Source organism: Helicoverpa armigera, chromosome 5, assembly GCF_030705265.1.
Source record: "Helicoverpa armigera isolate CAAS_96S chromosome 5, ASM3070526v1, whole genome shotgun sequence".
Classification (NCBI taxonomy): domain Eukaryota; kingdom Metazoa; phylum Arthropoda; class Insecta; order Lepidoptera; family Noctuidae; genus Helicoverpa; species Helicoverpa armigera.
In genome coordinates, this window is record NC_087124.1 from 2,085,250 (window position 1) to 2,099,923 (window position 14,674).

Consider the following 14,674-nt stretch of genomic DNA (forward strand, 5'->3'; position numbering starts at 1 on the left):
TCTATTGAGTTACAGTCATGACACCTGTCTGAGAACATGAACTCATCCAACACAAATACGTTATTGAAAACCGCATCAAAATCAGATCATTAGTTTAGAAGATAGGAGGGAACATTACTTTGCTGTTTTGCCCTAATATTGTGGCGCCCCCTAGTGAGTTACAGTCATGACACCGGTCTAAGAACATGAACTCATCGAACACAAATACGTTATTGAAAACCGCATCAAAATCAGATCATTAGCTTAGAAGATAGGAGGGAACATTACTTTGCTGTTTTGCCCTAATATTGTGGCGCCCCTAGTGAGTTACAGTCATGACACCGGTCTAAGAACATGAACTCATCGAACAAAAATACGTTATTGAAAACCGCATCAAAATCAGATCATTAGTTTAGAAGATAGGAGGGAACATTACTTTGCACAAACGCACACACAAACACACAAACACACAAACGCACAAACGCACAAACGCACATCTCTCACCCTAAACGCATATACCTGCTCCGTTCCGTCGTGGGTAAAAATGACGAGCCACCACGTTAAAAACTTACACGTTACTTTCTGTTCTTATTCAATGTATGTACGCGTGGTTAAATAAATGGTTCAAAAAATGTAGTTCAATATAGAAACCTCTCATATTTTACTCTCAACGTCAGCATTGGGTATTACACAATCCTTGGAAAATAACGTCTTGAAACAGTAAGAAACAGAGCATATAAGAATATAATAAGAAGCTTACGCGTTGCAAGCAGCTTAGCCTCGCATTCTGCATTCTATTCCTTAATAGTTGTATGGGAAACCAATCCAATATGTGTAAGACTTAAATGTACGGGAGATCATGCTTTGTTAGATTTTTTATTGAGATCATTTTTCATTGGTGAGTTTTCGAAGTTTGAATTTTTCTTTTGTTTTTTTTTTCAAGAAGTTCTATTTTGGAAGTTTGGATGACTTGTGAATTTGACAATGAGGGTTTTTTCCCTTTTTTCTGCCACCGGGTGGCGTCACGTATGCGTCTGGTCCAAACAGCTGTCAAATAGTATGGAATTGTAGGTGCCGAACTTATTGTTTATTGAAATTCTGTTATATTGGAAGTGTTATTGATTTTATTATGGACTACGGTCAGAATAAGGTTTCCGAACTAAAAATTGAGCTAAGAGAGAGGGTGCAAAAGTCACTGGTACTAAGGAAAAGCTTGTTGAAAAAGGACAATGGGCGATTCCGGTCCAAATGACCACCACGAACGAGACCTATATGGCTAGATAGCCCGTTAAATGTAGAACATTTTTTGTTATGAAAGTAAGAAAAAATATAATGCCAGAAAAAAGTTATAGCAAAATCAAATACAACATTTTACAGATTTTTTCAATTTCATTTTTATTTCAATTACTTTTCGTGATGTTCGATTTTCGTACTTTCTGTAACTTCTGACAAAATAGAATTGATCATTATTAGAGAAAAGACACCACCAAATATCGCTGGAACCAGGAACCGCTGAGTATATTCAAGCACTTCTGGCGCCTCAATTGGTTAGTGATTCGTACATCCATCGGGCAAAAATATGGGCTGTTTATATGCAAATATGTCTTACTCATCTCAGTTTTAGATAACGTGCGGAAATGGAAGTGGAATAAAATAAAAAATTATAATGATAACATACAAAAACTACCGAAAATTAAGAATACATTTTTGGCTATAACTTTTTTTTGGCATTGTTTTTTTTACTTTCTTAGTAAAAGTTACTCTAAATTAAGTGGACTATATAATTATATAGGTCTCGTTCGTGGTGGACATTTGGACCAGACTTCATACATTCTTGCCCAATCTCCTTTGTTAACACAATATGATTTAGTTTTTTTTATTTACTCAACCGCAATAGTAAAACAATAATGCAGTGCTTTAATTATAAAATAAAAAAAAAACACTAAAATCGTTCACTATTCATAGTAAAGATAAGCACTTTGACAGTTACCTGGACCTGACGACTCGGTGCTGCCACCTCGTGGACGCCATTTTAGAAAACCCTCATTTGACGTTTGAATTCGAAATGATTTTTATTATGTTATTCATTACTTGTGGGTTTCTAACGTGTATAAAGTTATTTTAATTAATTAACCAAATGGTACCTACATACTAATTTAAATCTGAGCAATATTTAAAATGTTTACAGAAGAATATGATACCTATATCATTTAGAGAGTTATGCCATTACAGACAATATTTAAGACTTTAAACAAGTGAGGCTGAAAACCTGAAACGAATCAGCACGATGTTTTATTGTAATTTGCGTTAAGTACGTAATGACTTGAACTTTTTTAACGTACTCGTCTTAAATAAATAAATAGGGCTGTAACATATACTCGTATACCTACTTACATATTCCACTACTAAAAATTCATTCTCAGCCCTTTTTAAACTCCCATACAAACCGATTCATAGAAACGGTTAGTTCCCATTACAATGACGCTTGTACCGTTGATATGCAAATCACAAATAGTGCAGCCGAATATCGAAGCCATTTTGTGAACCCTGCATTGTAACCCAATGAGATATACTGTTGCTTTGCAAATTTTCATCGGTGATTATGCTATTGTTAGGCAGTTTTAAGGTTTTATCTGCCTAGCCTTTTGCTAACTTTATTGGGGTCGGCTTTGAGTCAAGCTAAATGCATCTGAGTACATTTTGGATCGAATAGGTAGGCTAGCTACACGTAACGATTGCTAAAGATGTTCAGATGACATCAGGGACCTATCAAAGTGCCTTCCGAAACATGGGCCAACTCATCATAATAAGATGGTTACCCATCCATTGACCGACCAAAACTACATCTGTCAACTTACTAAAAATAAGTTAGTGCAATCAATGGCTTCGTGTTCCATAAATGATTATTTATGGGAATTAATGAATTATATATGTTAATGAAACGAAGACTAGCTTAAAATACTGTCCACTTACCACTAGCCGATGCAATTCCACGGCAGTATATTTTGAACGGTTACGCTAAATTATACTACTTATACCATCCTGTGAATCGAAATCATCTACAAGATCATCAAGAATACCGTTTTTAGAAACTGCTTATGAAAATAAGAACTCATATCTCAATTTCTGCTCATTACGTAAGTCATAAAGTATTTAACTAACTTCAGAGATTTCAGCCATATCCCAAGGGAACTCCTTACTACATAATATCAAGTAGCATATATGTCACTTTCATTTATAAGATACCAGTTTTCATCCAAATCTATCCCATAGTTATAGCTTAGTTAAAATACACACACTTTTACATACTTTCCCATCATAACAAAAATAGAATTTCCCTTTAGTTCCAGCACAAAACAAGCAACCGTATCTTCTTTCGAGGTTTCCTACCAGCCCATAACTAATGTTTAATTGCCACCGGCGCATCCGTGCCCCAAGGAACTGCATTAAAATTACTTAATAATAACTTGAGTACTAGGGACGGTATGAGTACACGCGAAATTAGGACTTTATGTAGAAGTTGTAATAATAGGTATGTAAGTGATGATTAATAATGGGTTATTTACGGGGGAAAATAAAGTGGAAAGAAAATAGAATAAAAAGTTTACTGTGTTTTCCTTTCCAGGGAATCTATTATTAATTTCACGCACTATTTGCGACCACTAAAATGATTTTCAAGAAGACTAAGAGGATTTGGATACATGACAAGCAACACGGATTACATATTATAAGTAAGTACCTATTTCTAAGCTGAAGAGATTCTTTATTAGTGTGTTTGCTTGAAGGCGTCAATCTCAGGAACTACTGGTTCTATTTGAAAAAAAAACAGAGGATGAAATATGTGTGTAAAATGCGTCTGATTTAGAAAGCATACAAAAACAAACATCGATTAATAACAATTAAACAACGCAACATTTATCTACAACACTCCTAAATCTAAACAATATGAAAAATTACCTTTATTTATTGCCAAAAACTTGGGGTGATAGATCAAAACTTTTTAAATTACACTCGAAGGACCAATGAAGGCAAAAATGGGCCACAAAATGCTAATAAGGTAAACATAATGTCTGTAGCGAACGCTTGGGTGATTCGTCTTGTGGGGTCGGCAGAACATTCGTCTTGGATATCCCACGTTTAATCATATGAGGCAATTTTGAGGCTGGGGAGAGCGTGACGTCACATAGTTCATTTGGGATCCTACGGTGAAATATTATGGTGTGTTTGAGTGGTATATTTGTTGTTAATTTGATTTGGTAAAGAATGATTGAGTTCATTCTAAGACAAGGTATGTAATTAATAAACGAAACATTCAGACTGCGCCGCAGGTCTTTTGATAAGCAATGGATATATGATGAACTAATTTATGAGTGCAGTTGAGCCTTTCTTGTATGTGTTTAAACAGCACAGGCGAAGTGTTCTCGTATGACTCGGCAATTCGGCTATTAAATACAGGTCACTCTCGATCTTAGGCATACAAAGAAAATGTGCATTTGCACACACAAGCAAGTATGGCTCACCCACTTTCGTGATAAAAACATATTCTGTGACATCATTTTAATTTCGTTTAAGTAATTTTACACTGAGAGTGTGTGACACTGCTATTTGAAGCAGCTTCTTTTGTCCGCACCTACTCATATATTAAAAGAAAAATAAGGAAAAGTCATAACCTTTTTCGTTCCATTAGTACCATATCTACATTTGATTCAATTTCAACGAACAGGAATCGTATGGAGAATCTATTCAATCTCTAACATGCAAAACGAAGAATTTCTTCAGGAGGAATGAACTAGGATTTTATTCACAAAAACTGAAATGATTTTTGCTCAGTTTTCAGTGAATTTCAGCTCATCGGTGGTCAATTTTACCTTGTTTGAAAGAAGTTTCATTCCAAAATCTGATCAAAAAGAACGAAAAAGTCAAAGTCAAATTCAGGCTTTCATTTCGTGTAGACGGAAATGTGGTTTTGTAAGGTTTAACTGTGTTACAAAGCTGCATTTACAAAATTGTTGCCATCAGCAATCTCACATTCATACTTTCCAGTTGTAACTATTTTGGGCACCCGGATAAAACTGTAGTATATAAATAAATGTTCTCAGCACTTTACAGCCAGACAGAAAGACGGACAGACAGACGCGACGTCTTAATAATAGGGCCTCTTTTACCCTTTGAGACCCCAAAAACAGCCCATAGTGAAAGTATCAAAATAACACCAAAAAACAAAAACACGCTAACTTTAGCGTACACAAAAAAAAAGAACAAAAAACCGCAACTCGATTTGAAATGTTACCAATAACAGCGATTTATAGGTATTTGTTTTGATACACAAACCATCTATTCTAAAACCTTTAACCCTGTGTACGCAACAGTACACGGGATACACAAAAAAGTTCACACCTGCATGTTGTGTTTGTTTTTGGGATCAAATTGTGTATTCATTCTGACAGGGTTTGTTTTCAGTTGAACTTTACAGCCAATCACTATGGGTACGAGCAAATAGAATAAGTACCGAGTATGTTAGATAAAATATTACAAACCGTTTTACTTGTACTTTTTAGTAATAGAAGTCTGAAACTAATCCTATATCAGAAGGATGGTGGATGGCACATATGTATATTAAAGTCTAACGAACAGTACGATTAATTTTTAATGGAGAGCTGATGGGTAAAAATTTTTTTACCTTAGTCTATGTAAGTGGTAGGTTTTGGGGTGGCCCAAGCAACAGGATTAAAGAATTCAGTTAAGCAGTTGCCTCACGTTAAACAGGGGGCAACTACATTCTGCTGGACTAGAAGACCATCCCAGCGTATTCTATGTAGTTGGGAAGAAGCTAGCCAAACGGACAAAACTTTAGACAGTCCTTCCAACACTCTTGACAAGCTAATTCCCACCCATTATCTCCGATCACATGCAAGCCACAAGGAGCAGATTAAGGAGCAATTCTCTAAGTTGTATTAGCTAAGCGGAGCCATAGCTTCGATGTTCATGCAGAGGGAGCAATTAGAGCAATCGCGCTAAGTCAACTGGCGACGTTTGTGTTGCTCTTAATATAAATGCACATGTGGGGTTGTTACGTGTGTTGATGGCAATGGAGATTGAGCAAGGCCACAAGTATGATTTTAGTCGAACTCTGAACTTATTCGCAAATAAAGAAGTAAGAGACGTTATGATTTTTGTAAAGACTACATGTATACCTGTACTCGATCACAAAATTTGTTGACTGGTATACAACTATGTATTTGTTAAAACTTATGCAGTAAAAAGTTAGTTGTGAATCCCTTGAAACAGTATAGCTCTAATATATGTTGTTGTAACGAGCGTACTATCATACCCGACCAATTTATTTAGCTGACAAAAAAATGCAATTTGGGAATTATTTTGAAGAAGGAAACTTGAGAGATGGTAATTATGACAATTACTTCATAGAATACCTCAAAATCGTGAATCATGTTTATCTTAGAACACACGTCTCATTACTTGCCAATAATTTAAGTAAAATTACTGAAAGCCTCTGCCATCACACGTAATAGCGCATTAGGCTTATTCAAATGAACTCTATTAGGAAATAGCATCGCGTCTGCAGCCTGAAGAGCATTCGATAAAGTTCATGTTATTGCTGTGCCATAACTTCTAATGTCGGCCGCGTTGGTTCATAAGTACGATGTGGTGCAAACCATCATTGTGGTGTTACCTTTCTAGATTAGATTTCTTCTTTTAAATTTCTAAAAATTATTCAATGTTTGGTTTATTTAATGGCATTTTTCAACACTTTAAAAAAAGAAATAGGTATGTAAATTGCTAAATGTTTAGATTTATTTTAGCCGGATGCTATGTATGTAGTAGTTGCTGCCGTTGCGATGATGACAAACTCAAAAACTATCCTAGTCTTTTCCGGTATAGCTACGTTTTTTTGCACGTGGTCTAGATATTTGAGATGAAAAGGAAAACCCTTTCAGTAACCTTAAACTAAAACATAACTAACAATTCGACGAGAGAAAAGTAATACTTCTCCTCAAATTGGGGTCACGACATTTGAGGTTATTTCCTCCTCCAAGCTATCTATTATACATTTATTTAAACCCTTGTTATTGTACCAATCTATTCTTATATTAAAAAGTCGAAGAGTTTGTTTACTTGCATGCGCTAATCTTAGGAACCAGCACTCTTATGTGAAAAATCTTGCTTAGTTGTAGATAGCCCTACTGTTACCATGGCACGCAAAGAAATTCCCACAAATAGCAGGTGAAACCGCTGGAGAAAACTAGTACCTAATAAAACCATAACTTAGTGTAGACTATCTACTAAAATTTAATAGCAAAAATATCCAGCAAAAATAACGAGAGATCCGTTTGCAACCACAAAACCGTCCCCAAGTAGACTTTTGCTTTCTCGGAATGACGCTGCCCGTTCCTGAGGGAAATATGCACGATAATTTACTTTTATCATCTCGCTGCACCTCCCTTAAGTGCTGAGCAGAATTCCAAGCGGCATTACTGCACTTGCACGATCTAAGTAACGTCATCATTGGTGGAACTTAAAATATCTGGTGCAAAAAATCTCATTAAAGCTTGTCCGAATATTTCACCAAAGCTATCAATTGCCCATGCCTCTCGAAAATTCTGAGAGGACAACTAATTTTATTCTAAAGAAAATTATGTGGTCGAATCACAAAACTAGTGGTTGGTTCCCCAAAAATACCATAATTTCTCTCTCTCTCAGTTTTTCGAAGTCAAAGTCAAATCATTTTATTTCATTTACGCCTTTACAAGCACGTATGAACGTCAAAAATATGGATAAGTTTGATACGAGTTCCTTATTCCAAAAAAAGCCTTCTTTAGTACACCCGAATCATAATAATTCTATATTTACTATTCTCTTCTCTTAGCTCCAATTTTACTGTATTATGTATAGAGACTAAAAGAATCTATCAACATTAATTTCTATGACCACACGTAATACCGTCCACACAAGGCTTATTCAAATTAGTTGCACATATAACAGTGTTCAATTAATGAATTATAGCCTTACTTTGTATTGCCATCACTGTTTGCGGTTTGTGAGCTCTGGAATACTAGCACATTCCCGTGGTTTCACCGTCATTCTGAATGAAATATTTTGGACCTATGTAGAAATAAATTTTCTACAAGAACCTGTCTATGTCTGAACTAAATTTCTTCTACACTGTCTCAGCCATTTTTATGTGAAAGCGTAAAAAACAAATACACATCGCATTCGGATTTCTAAAGTTACAATTCAAAGGAGTTTCAGTTTTTGCGGTATGTCTGCTAAAGGCCTTCGGCTATGTGTAAGCTTCCCAGCAATGCCTAGTAGGAACTAGTAGTAGGCGATTAAATCGGTCCACCTAATTCCTAGCGGAGTGGTCCTCACTTTGCGTTTAGTGGCGAGCCTGATAATCCTTCACCGCTTGCATTGCATTTGTGTGTGTTGGTGGTTTTCGTGTATATGTGTGCAGTGTGTAGGAATGTACATAGATGCGTGCTCGTACAAAATTGGCAACGTATAATCATGATAATCCGTTCCATTATAACAAAGAAAATAGATTCTGCTAAAACTACTTGTAAATCAATATGTATTTCGCTTAAGAAGTCGGTGTATTGTTTTGTGATGCCTAAGTAGGTATTTGTGATGCGGACATTCAGCGACAGACAAAGGGGCTTAACTGTGTGAGTACGTAAATAATTCTACCCTTATAGCACACATTAAAACCTTGACAAAGCCTACCATTAATCCCCACATAATTACAAGTGACACGTGAATAACTAGTGCTTGAGCGACACCAGTTAGCGAGACATCAAAGAGCGCACTTATTCAACGTCCGTGAATACTTAGAGGCTCCTAATTCCTTAGACAGCTTAGCTTGCTTTGCAAACACTTCTCACCCTGCACCATCACACCACCAACCTACATTTTAAACCACCAAAACTTCTTCTAACACAACATGCATTGCTGCATCGCAACGGCAAAAATTTTCGCAGAACGAAGATACCCAGCGATGGTTGCCGAATGAAGATTTTTGGTCGTTGATATTGTGTTTTAGACTGTAGGTTCGGTGTGTTGACGAAGATTTCCCTCAGTACGCAAATCTGTTGTACTTATAATGACTGGCGACGTTTTACACAGGTTCGTTGCTTGTCATAAATATTGGAATTTGATTTTATTGTACAAGGCGTCGCTGTAAATAGCTCGCTGAAAAGGGGATTTACACCGTTTCGGACTTTGATGTGAATTGGGTATTTTCGGGTTTTCACTTGTTCTTTGAATCATAATTGATGATATTTATTTCTGTTAATAGGTTCTGCCAATAGCTGCATTGAAGTCGGCTCGGAGGATGATGATTAACATGGAACGACTGCCTATCTGACCTCCCCAACCTATGTAGTTACCCTGGTAGGACTGGTTGTCAGAAAATAAAACAATTTCACATAACGTTATTAATCAAAAATGAATAAAATATAACGAAAGTCAACTCACGAGGCATCTTCACCCATCACACTCGGCTGACACCGTAAACATAATAATTAATTATTCAAAATTATGCCGAAGTTTATCAGTAAAAGTATGCATCTCACATCGGCTCTAATAAAATTGCGTACATAATTTGCTCGCGAACAAAGTATACACGTCGTCGCAAGTCAATTGTTAGCGTTATGTGTTCGCATACAAAGAACGCGAGACGCGAGAGAGTACTCAGGTACTCTCATTTTTGATTTTGTGTGTGACAGTCGCACACCAATGGCATCTTACCTTAACGTATTTGTACATAATAAATTCTAATTTATTCGCCATACTTTTGGCGAAGTTTGAAAAATCAAACATGGAAATAAATGGGGTTTTTTCGTTTATGGCAAGTTGTTTCGAAAAATCGAATTTTGGCTGTATTGGTGTGCTTGGTAAATGGTATTTCCGTATTACTTTTTCCTTAGCAACATCTAAAAATAAATACTGCTAAGGTCTTAAAGAAGTTAATACCCTCGACTACTTAATAAACCCGGATAAAAATAGCCTGTTGCCGTCTTTAGGAACTACTCAATGTCATACTATTCATTTGTTTAGTTTCAGCCATTTCACAGATAGTGTAAATAAAAAGTTTACTTATAAAATAGGTATGTTCAAACTAGTCGGAAGCTAATATATGCAGTACCATGTACTTGTTTTTTTTAAGTACATGGTACTGCACCTTAACTCAATAGTAATAAGTACGATTTTCCTATAAAACTGTAACCACTGACCTGAAGTTGACTGTACATTCTCAAACACTCACAGCGAAACAAATGAAAACCGCAATGCAAAAACAAAGTTAATTATTCTAAAACCGTACAGAGAATCAATAAAACCTTTTTTATTCTGTGAGTACGGTAAAGCTGCGTCTACGCTAGAAGAGCGGAGCACGAGCCGAACACAATTCGTCTAGTGTGGACCAACTTACAAGCCTCTAGCGAGCGCGCTGCGAGCATTTCGTTCGTGCTCGGCTGCGTTCCGCCAGTTGTCGGTTTTTGACGAACACAAAGGGATTTGCTAACAGTGATCGTTGTAAGTTCGTTGTACGTCCACACTTGACGTCACGAACAACAAGCCGGGAACGGCTCCGCTTGTGCTTCGCTCATGCTCGGTTCGTCTAGCGTAGACCCGCCTTTAGAATGCAAGTACGTAGTAGAATCGCAAACCATATTACGTGCCGGACAAGTTTCAGCGAGTCTTGAGGGTTTCTTAAAATCAGTTTATTTGTGTAGAGTCCGCATAAAACCGCATTTCCCGTGGGCTCCCCGCGGTTTCAGTGCTCCGTTTGAATTCGAGGAGCGTTTGTGTACCGTTTACTTGCTAGTGGTAGTAGCTATCTTTGCACGGAGAAGGTTAGAAATGTGAAGTTTTTGTTGCATTATACTTACAAGCAGTAGATTATACATATTTGGTCTTGCTAGGAACGCAAAATATTTTGAATGACTTCATAAATTCTCATATTTTATGAAAAAAATGAGAAGAAATTTCTCAAATTACATGAAAACCTTGAAATTCAGTTTTCTTTAACACAATTAAGAAAAATAAAATGTTCTTAAAATGCCATATAATAATAAAAACTATACTCGCCTACTAATTCTAATCTCGCAAGTAAACTATCTCGTTCAAACAGACTCCAAGCCATCCATGCATGCACTTTTGAAATTCCGTATTCCTGTCTACACTTCCCCAGTTCTTACAATATTTATATTTCTACCCTTAATGTATTTCCATTCGTGATTATTTTGAAAATCAGTCCCTTGCCGTTTGGGTAACTGAGAGAAATCCAAAAATGTCCTGATTATCGTAATCTATTAAACATACATGATTATATATCGGGACACCTTTACACACACGATCTGATAGAACCGTAGTAAGTTAATAATTGACCCTGTGTTATGGGATCTGACACAACTCATAAACTTTAATTATAAATTATAACACCTAGACCACGGCCAACAAGCATTATGCTCATCACACAAAATGTCGACCGTACCAAGATTCGAAACCATTGCGCTATCGAAGTGTACAAGATACTTTTAAAAATACATCTTCATTATTATCCTCATTTATCACACAACATATCTCTAAATAGCTTTAAATCATCCTTTACTTACATTCCCGTACATCGATACCTTCAGCAATTTGCGAAGCGGCCTTACGGATAAGTAGGTCGATAGTTGCCAAGTGGTATCTCTAATTAATCCCGTTTGTCCAGTCTAATGGGGCCTGCGGGATTTAGGGTAATATCCTGTTACATCTATACGTATAATGTACGTCTTGCGTTGGGTTAGAAAAGAGATATTTACTCAAGAACATAGTTGAAGTAACTTTTTAAGTATATCTTGATCACCAATGGCTGAGAAAAAGGTGAAGGAAAACATGTCGAGGAAACCTGAACTATTAAGTCTGAAATCACCAACCCGCATTGAGCAAGCGTGGTGATTAATGCTTAATCCATCTCTGTGTGAGAGGAGGCCTGTGCCCAGCAGTGGGACGATAAAAAAAGGCTGTAACTGTATAGTTGAAGTATTTTATGTGACGAAGTCAAAAAGTAGTGTCGTAGAACAAATCTATACTGATATAATACAGAAAAAACATTTTTTTGTGTACCCTAAAGGCTCTGAAACTACTGAAATCATTTAATACTATAAATTTACTAGTGGAAAGCTAGACTATCCTCGAGTAACATAGGCTATATTTTGTCCGGGTACGGAAGAAAATTCTGCCAGCACGCGGATGAAGCGGTGGGTAAACAAGAATTTGCATACTAAGAATTAGTCTCCTAACCCATATTTTTCTATTCCGTAATCATGAATTCGTATCACATGTTCTAAAACCGCTTTACAAAATCAACATGGTATTTTCCAAGCCATGACAAATCACTCTCACATCGCAAATCACATAAAGATATTCAGCAAAACTCCAACGAAATATCAAAAAGGCAAACTCTTGCAATCCTTCCAAAAAACTGCTTAACAAATTTTGTGCGCGCCCAAAACTTTTTGCAACCCAAATGGCATACATTGAAATAACAGAAATCACAAAAATAATTTCAGACGGAGGCATCCATTTGTAACTAAGAACATTAAGCCGACTGGACCCGCCATGCGCATAAATCTTTTTGTGAATAAATCTGCCAATATAAGCATAGGAGGCGAGGAGGTAACGCAATATAGAAAATACCTAAGTTAACTATCACTATCAAATCGTTATGCATTCATCATAAACTTAACTTCACAAGCATAAACTTAACACACATGCATATAAGTATGAACAGCGGTCTCGTTTTCGTGCAGAGTAAAAGGCACGGTACGGCGGCGTCTCCAGTTGGTTACACGCTCTAAGATTGAAACAGATGGAAAATTCCCCTCTGTTCGATAAAACAAATAAGAGACAAGTTGGATAGGAAAAAGAATTTCCGACTGATAGTGCCTATGTCTGATCTTTGCCTTCTGATTTCATATCGACATCGACAATTTTTCTTGAATTACGTTGCCCAATGAATTGTAAGAGATTTTTGATCGAACACCGGTGAACAAGACTGGGCGATTTATTTGAAGCTGTTTCGAATTTTAATGTCTTCAAGATATTTTCTTCTACAATTTGTGGATCGATAGACTTTCTACATATACCTACCTACTTATTTACAAAAGCGTAAAAAGGAAAAAACATAAGTTCATCATCATCGAAAAATCCATCTCATTAATTATCTGTCTACTGGGACCGTGCCCAAAAGGCTAACAGCATTGCCACGTTGAATGGCATTGCTCATTCTCTGCCTAAAGAATATTGTGGCACCTAAATTCTCCATAAGTATCTGACCATTCAAGCCTAAACTCAACCCTTATCTGCTACAAAAGGCTCAAAAACCCTAATACGATTACATCGATCTCGGCTTTGCTTACGTCATCTCCGTCCAGTTTTCAAACTGACCTACCGAGTCCTAATACCTAGGTATAATCTCCTGGGGCCCTGTATTATTTGTTTGTTCTAGTCCGCAATAGGGAAGCCAAGCCGATACAATTTATATGAAAATCCGGCTGAGGTTTGCGTTGACGTTTCACAATGCGCATTGGCATGCAAGAATCATTTGGTAGCTTTGTAAAAGGTGAATTGTTACGGATTTTTTAAACACAGCAGGATACATCAATCAATTTAAAATCGTAAAGACATATTCATTTTTAAAGCAATACCTATTATTTCACTATTTCACTTGTTAATAAGCTACTTCACTTTAGACAATATTTGGATGACCTAAAAGACAACAACTGAATAATATTAGAATGTGCTTCCTTGGCGGTCAATGCAATATTCCTAGTAAGTTAAACAGCTAGGTTTATACGGATATAAATTATTTTCAAGCTGGCTTCCCCATGGTTAAACAGTTAAGGCTACTACACACAGGGCTGGCGGCAGGGCCGCCGGGCAAGCCGAAGCCCAAGCCGCCGTGCACCTGGCGGCATACAAAGCCGCCGGCACGACCAACCAACCAAATCAGCATGAAACCGGCGGCATTGCCGCCGGCATGTGTGTAGTAGCCTTTAGACAATCTCCTGCCAGTGTAAGCTTGCTTACTTGTGTGCCTGTGTATCACGGAAGTTTTCATCCTATTACACATACTGTACAAACTTCAATAGGTGTATAATTTGAAAGCATTTGCCACATTCTCTCTTTAAAATTAAGTCTAAATGAGAACATGTTGTTTTGTGTTAGAAATTTCTACCTGAATATCCATCCTAGAACAAAAACTTTTTTTAACAACTTTTTTATCTTTCTCTAAAGTTTTGTGAGTTGCCAGGCAATTATCAATTCTATGTCGTTACAAAGTCAGATACATTAAAGCTACAAAAAAGAAAAGCACTTAGAGTTGAAAATTGCAAGTGTTTTAAACAGACAAATAGCTCTCCCATTGGACCGGAATTGGGCCACATTAGCCTGTTTTCCTCAATCTAATCGACCTACTCTCGAAGACGAATTACGAAAACGTGCTAAAGTATTTTTGTGCCGTGTAGCGACGGCTTAAGAATACATATGTCGCTACCCCTTCTTCCAGTGGGTGTCGTAGAAGTCGACTAATGGAGACAATTGCACCGAACACCAGTGCGAGAGAAGGAAAACTCGAAAAAAACCCTCTATCAACCCGTCTGGCCAGCGTGATAGCAGTAGGCTAAATACC